The 6,861-nt window shown below is 41.1% G+C and overlaps 1 long non-coding RNA gene across 1 annotated transcript in view; it reads left to right on the forward strand.

The window, feature by feature from the left end:
- Nucleotides 1-457, forward strand: part of LOC116529738 — a 39,732-nt gene extending 39,275 nt beyond the window's left edge. Inside the window, exon 2 of the long non-coding RNA XR_004259641.1 lies at nt 118-457. This is a non-coding gene — a long non-coding RNA (uncharacterized LOC116529738). The remainder of the gene's footprint in view (nt 1-117) is intronic.
- Nucleotides 458-6,861: the final 6,404 nt, after the last annotated feature.

Here is a 6,861-nt window from a genome sequence, read left to right on the forward strand (position 1 = left end):
AGAGCAAGACTCTGTCTCAAAAAAAAAAAAAAAAAAAAAAAAGCATATAGAACTATACATAGATAGAAGATACAATTTTTTAATGAAGAGTTTTAATATTTTCTTTTTGTACCGCAGGAAATGTCTTGCACGAAGAAAACCTAATCTTGGCTGAGCAGCTAGACTTTCTGGTAGAAGAAAGGAAATCAATCATGTTTACCTTCCCCGGATTATTCCCTCATGTTGACTGTTTCCTCCCTGTCTTCAGGTTCTCTTATGAGACCACCAACATTCTTCAAACATTAGTGAAATAAAACAGGAGGAGGCTTTGGAGCTCTGGATCCTCAGCCTCGAAATGTCACCGTTTAATCCCAAAGGTTTGCTGTGAAGCTGTAAGCATGACAATGTGAAACTCCAGATTATCCCTGAATTCTTTGTTTTCATTGTGACCCGATGCTCATAAAAATTATTTTTTCTTTCAAGCCCCCAGGGTCAAGAAAAACATTGTCAAAACAGTATTGAGGAGTTATCACTTGTACATTGTTCAAATTAAAGAAAAAGCCTTACTGTCCAGCTCTAATACCATTATTTTTACGGGCATCTTAAAGTATCTAATCTAATACTATAGCTATTACTAGTAGTAGTATTTAGTATTTTTAGTATTATTATAGTTTTATCTGTATCTTAAAGAAAAAGTCAATAAATATGAAAACAGGGTTTGTTTTGAGAATGTAGGCAAGTGCCCACCGTCTTAAAATCATTTCAATTGTGTGTGCGTGCACACGGGCACACACAGCGAAAAGATCAGCGAATATCCTATTCACAAAAGTTACAAGGACTATCTCAGGGTGCTGGGATTAAGATTATTTTTGTTTTCTAATTTGTGTATATTTGTGATTTCTTGAGCATTCTATAATGGCCTGATTGTTTTCGTTTGTTTAACAATGGTATGCATACCAACAAGTATAAATCATTTACCTAGATTCTTATATCGTAAGCTTTCAAATAGAAATTTTTAAAATACATTTTGGCGTCATTGGCATCTGGAAGAAAACTATATATTATTTCTAAGTTCTGTGCTGCATTTTAATTGTAACACAATTTTTTTTTTTTTGAGACGGAGTCTCGCTCTTGTTCTCCAGGCTGGAGTGCAGTGGCATGATCTTGGCTCACAGCAACCTCCGCCTCCCGGGTTCAAGGAATCTTCCCTGCTTCAGCCTCCCCAGTAGCTGGAATTACAGAAGTTTGACTATGTTGGCCAGGCTGGTCTCGAATTCCTGACCTCAGGCGATCTGCCCACCTCGGCCTCTCAAAGCGCTGGGATTGCAAGCATGAGCCTCTGACCCCGGCGTAACACAATTTTTAATGTATTTTGGTTTCACATAAGAAAATTGCATTTTAAATCCAATGCTTTATTAAAGAGCAGCACTTACCTAGATTTTAGACACAGTTTGTGTTTTAGACACAAAGAGAGGCAGAGGGTGGTTGCAGAGGAGCATGTAAAATAAAGGAATCAAGGGAGAGCTGATGGGAGGCAGAAAGGAAGATCCTAAATTGGGTGGTGTGTCTGTCTGGACAAGATTAAGAGTCTAGTGAACCCCAGTCCAAACATATGGTATTCTCTTTGAGGAAAATCATGCAGAGTTACTCTGTGGACAGCATAAGCCTGCCTAAAAGGTCTTCTATTGAATGCAAGGAATGAAAACAGGGTTCTTTTTAATCAAGTGAAAAAGGCTTTCTTTCAAGAAGTAAGTTTGGTAGACTTGGGAACTTAATGATTGCATTAAAGAAAACACATCTCCACACGGATCTGGCCGCAAGACCTGTGAGAACACTTGGACAATGTGGTCAGCCTTCCTTGGCATCGTGGTATGTGCAATACAAGATTAATAAACTGAGGCCCCGGGAGGTCTGTGGACACCCTGAAATCCTATGCAAGTTTTACATCTATGCGCACATCTGCATTTTTATGGTAACATGCATTTTCTACCCATGGCTTCTATCAAACTCTCAAAGAGGCCAATGACCCAGAAAGGTTGAAAATTAATGTAACAGAAAAAGCATGAGCTTTGGATTCAGAGAGCACTGAGTTCAAATTATAATTTACTTAGCGTGGGAACTTGAATGAGTTGAATTTTTAGAATTACAATAGGTACTTATATGTAATTGTATATTTTAAAATAATATTTAAGTACCTAGTACAGTGTCTGCCACATGCTAGGTACTTTGTGAGTGTAACTTATTTTATTTTATTTTTTGAGACAGAATCTCACTCTGTCGCCAGGCTGTAGCGCAGTGGTGCAAACTCGGCTCACTGCAACCTCTGCCTCCCGGGTTCAAGCGATTCCCCTGCCTTAGCCTCCTGAGTAGTTGGGATTACAGGCGTGCACCACCATGCCCAGCTAATTTTTGTATTTTCAGTAGAGACGGGTTTGCACGATGTTGGCGGTGATGGTCTTGACCTCTTGACCTTGTGACTCACCTGCTTCAGCCTCCCAAAGTGCTGTGATTACAGATATGAGCCACCACGCCTGGCCACGAGTATAATTATTTTATGGATATATACCTCATCCAAACAGTCTGGAATCCCAGATCTCCCAATTCTTTCTTCTGGCAGAGCCTCAATTTTGTTCAAGTGACCATTACCCTCTGATGTGCCATGGTGGGTCTAAGCCACATAAATATTCTCTTTTCCTTTGTTTACAATACAAACCCTTTGCAGTTTGTATTCTAAGCTACATAAATATTCTCTTTCCCTTTCCCCAGTCTCTGCCATTGGGACCACGATGTGGGCATCCTCCTGTATCTGCCATATATTAACAATGATTGACATACACATTTCACGGCATCTCGCTTAGCACATTGCAAAGCCCTTCTGACCACTATAAAACGGTACACCTCCTTGAGAAGCCTCGTAGCAGAACTGTAAACCACACCTCCCTAGCCCAGTCCTCCTCATCTGTGGAATGCATGCCAACTGCTTTAGGAATTGCTCTCAGTTGCTATTTATGATCTTGACGAACGGCAGGGGACTGTTCCTGATGCTCCCTTTGGGACAGAGCATTCTGTTGGCTTGCAAAGACAAATCATTGAGAAGTCACAACAGTCGTTTTGCACATCAAATCCTCAACTTTTTTTTTTTTTTTTTTTTTTTTTTGAGACGGAGTTTCGCTCTTGTTACCCAGGCTGGAGTGCAATGGCGCGATCTCGGCTCACCGCAACCTCCGCCTCCTGGTTTCAGGCAATTCTCCTGCCTCAGCCTCCTGAGTAGCTGGGATTACAGGCACGCACCACCATGCCCAGCTAATTTTTTGTATTTTTAGTAGAGACGGGGTTTCACCGTGTTGACCAGGGTGGTCTCGATCTCTTGACCTCGTGATCCACCCGCCTCGGCCTCCCAAAGTGCTGGGATTACAGGCTTGAGCCACCGCGCCCGGCCCTCAACTTGGGCTGTCGACTCTGAGTAGAGGACACTTCTCATTTACTTGGCATCTACTCACCAAGCTTGCTCAAGAGGAGGAGCAGGCTTTCCATGGGCATGACAGCTAACTCCGTCCCCTAGTTATAGCAGATGACTCAGGAAAGCAAGGTCTGCATGCCTTTTACAAAATCAAAAATACAGATTTTTAAAAAGCAATACAGGCTGAGCATGGTGGCTTGCGCCTGTAATCCCAGCACTTTGGGAGGTCGACACAGGCAAATCATGAGGTCAAGAGATTGAGACCATCTTGGCCAACATGGTGAAACCCCATCTCTACTAAAATTACAAAAATTAGCCTGGCATGGTGGTGTGCACCTGTAGTCCCAGCTATTCAGGAGGCTGAGGCAGGAGAAATGCCTGGACCCGGTAGGCGGAGATCGTTGTGAGCCAAGATTGCGCCACTGCACTCCGGCCTGGGCAACAGAGCAAGACTCTGTCTCAAAAAAAAACCAAACAAACAAAAGTAACTACATTGGCCACACAGAATTCAAATCCAGGCCTACACCAGAAAAACAACATACTGACTTTGCTTTTGAAATATCAATTCTAGGGTTTCTAGGATAGCTGGTTAACATTTTACTTTCGATCCAAGAATCTAATTTGTAGGTTCAGAACATCTAGGCCTTAGCTAATTACGTAATTTTAACTCTGGAGTCTTCACTCTGGGAATCCAGGTAAACTGACCCTTTGAGTACTTATTTCATTCAATATCCATATAAATCTGAGCTCCCCTACCACATACTGTAATGGAGTAGGTTTAGTATTTCCCCAGTATCTATAAGAATTCTCATGAACCTCCTGCTGTCTCTCACCCTAACTTCTGTGTCCAGTAAACTCTGCCTCTTGCTCCCTGAAGCTGCTCTGTTCTCCATACCCTGTTTCCAAGGACCAGTCTCTAGGCTTTATTCCCCAGGTTGCACTAACACAAGCTCTTGTGAGTACTTACCTTTCCCCAAAATCTTGGGACCAAAGTGGTCACATCATAGTACAGACTAGGCAGCAACTTGAAAACAAATGAAGACATCTCCATGCAAAAGTGCCTGCCTATCTGTAACCCTCCAGCCACTTCTCCTGGTTTCCTGCTCTTTGGCAGGGTGACAAGCCTCCTCTTTCTTTGAACCCAGAGAATCCCCTTCCTACCTATCTCTCTTTCCATTACAAGGCTCCTTGACTTCCTCGCCCTCTGGACAAGACTAAAATGTTGTGCTAATTTGTTATCTGAAATAATTTAGTTATTTTTGTTGCGACTTCTTTGTTCCACAGGGTTCAGAGAAGCCAGATGTTTTTCTAACAAAATAGTCTCCCATACCTTCCCCAGTGGTCCTCATTCCCCTGCTTGTAGTTTCAGAGCATTATTTGTGTGTATGTGTGTTTAAAATAACCACTTTGTTTCCTTCCCATGAAACAAGAAATACACTTATCAACCACAAGTGTATCCATATCCATGCAGAATTTTCCTTTTTTAAGACTTGGTTCTAAATTACTATAGTCTTTTTCTATGTAAATCCTCTTGGGGAACTCATAAGGAAATAATCCAAGACAATCAAGCAATATCTACGTTCAGGAAGATATTCGTTGCAGAGTCATTATAAAAGGAAAAATTTGAAAACAACCTAAAAGTCCAATAATGAGAAAATGGTTAAGTAAATGATTATATAGCTACTCAGGGGGTATTCTACAGTCATTAGAAGGAAAATCAAAAAGACACAAAGCAATAAGGAGAATAACTTTGACACAGTACATTTCACAAACAGGATGTAAGCTTATAGAGATGATGGTAGCAAACTATGTTTGCAAATGCATGTTTAGGGAGCATGTAGAAAGAAGTATATGAAAGTACAAAGGGTTGGTAGTGTCAGAGTAATAAGGACTATGGATTTTGTCGTTTGTTTTTCTCTGTATAGCGATTTCTCCATAATAAAATTATATTCATTCTATTAAGTGTAAATGTAGAAATTAAGTTAATTATTATTATTTTTTTTTGAGATGGAGTCTCACTCTGTCTCCCAGGCTGGAGTGTGATCGTGCAATCTCGGCTTACTGCGATCTCTGTCCCCTGGGTTCAAACGATTCTCATATCTCAGCGTCCTGAGTAGCTGGGATTACAGGGTAGGCCACACCTAATTTTTCTTTCTTTCTTTTTTTTTTTTTTTTTTTTTTTGCATTTTTAGGAAAGACGTGGTTTCCTGCTCTCAATGGTCTCGAACTCCTGCTCTCAAGTGACCTGCCCGCCTTGGCCTCCCAAAGAGCTGGGATTACAGGTGTGATCTATCACACCCAGCCTAATTTTTAAAATAAATATAATTTTAGCATTTGGGAATCATCCTGAAAAATGTAAAATTTTAAGTCAAAAACTTGACATAAACAGTTAATGTGTAAGCCTAGCATTTCATATAAATCTCCATGAGATGTCTAAATTCTATTCGATAAATTCATCTTCTATTTTTTTAACTTTTAATTTTTGTGGGCACACAGTAGGTGTATGTATTTTTGGATTACATGGGATTTTTTGATACAGGCATGCAATTCATAATAATCACATCAGGGCAAATGGGGTAGCCATCACCTCAAGCATTTATCCTTCATGTTACAAACAACCCAACTGTACTCTTTTAACTATTTTAAAATATACATTAAATTATTTTTGACTATAGTCACCTGTTGTGCCAGCAGATACTAGCTCTTATTCATTCTTTCTGTTTTTTGTACCATAAAATTCACCTTTCATTAATTTCAGTGGTACCCTGCTTATTGGTCAGCATCTTTCTCCAGAATGTGGTCAAGAAACTCGTAAAAGTAAAAAGTAGAAGGATTCTAGCAAGCAAAAGAATGTGAAAGCCGACACACTTTCCTCACAGCCTCTCACTAAGAACCAGCGAGGCTCATTCTTACCACAATTCTAGGCTGTCCACAGCATGTGAGAAGCAGGAAAATGAAAACTGGATGGGGTTACAGAAAGTGACATTTTCGGCAGGGCACGGTGGCTCACACCTGTGATCCCAGCACTTTGGGAGGCGGAGGCAGGCAGACCATGAAGTCAAGATATCAAGACCATCCTGGCCAACGTGGTGAAACCCTGTCTCTAAAAATACAAAAATTAGCTGGGTGTGGTGGCGCGTGCCTAGTCCCAGCTACTCTGGAGGCTGAGGCAGGACAATTGCTTGAACCCGGGAGATGGAGGTTGCAAGGAGCCAGTCGCACCACCGCACTCCAGCCTGGCGATAGAGCAAGACTCTGTCTCAAAAAAAAAAAAAAAGTGACATTTGCCAGCTCAACAGTGAAGTCCAGAGGTAGGGGAAAAAGACCCCAAAGTGGACCAAAACATTTTGAATATGACCTAATACTGGAAGCCAAGCATAATTATATGCCAGCATTTTCTATGGCAGTTGGCTCTAATGATG

The sequence above is a fragment of the Sapajus apella genome, unplaced genomic scaffold (genome assembly GCF_009761245.1).
Source record: "Sapajus apella isolate SASKATOON/1434 unplaced genomic scaffold, GSC_monkey_1.0 scaffold63, whole genome shotgun sequence".
NCBI classification, from domain to species: Eukaryota; Metazoa; Chordata; class Mammalia; order Primates; family Cebidae; genus Sapajus; species Sapajus apella.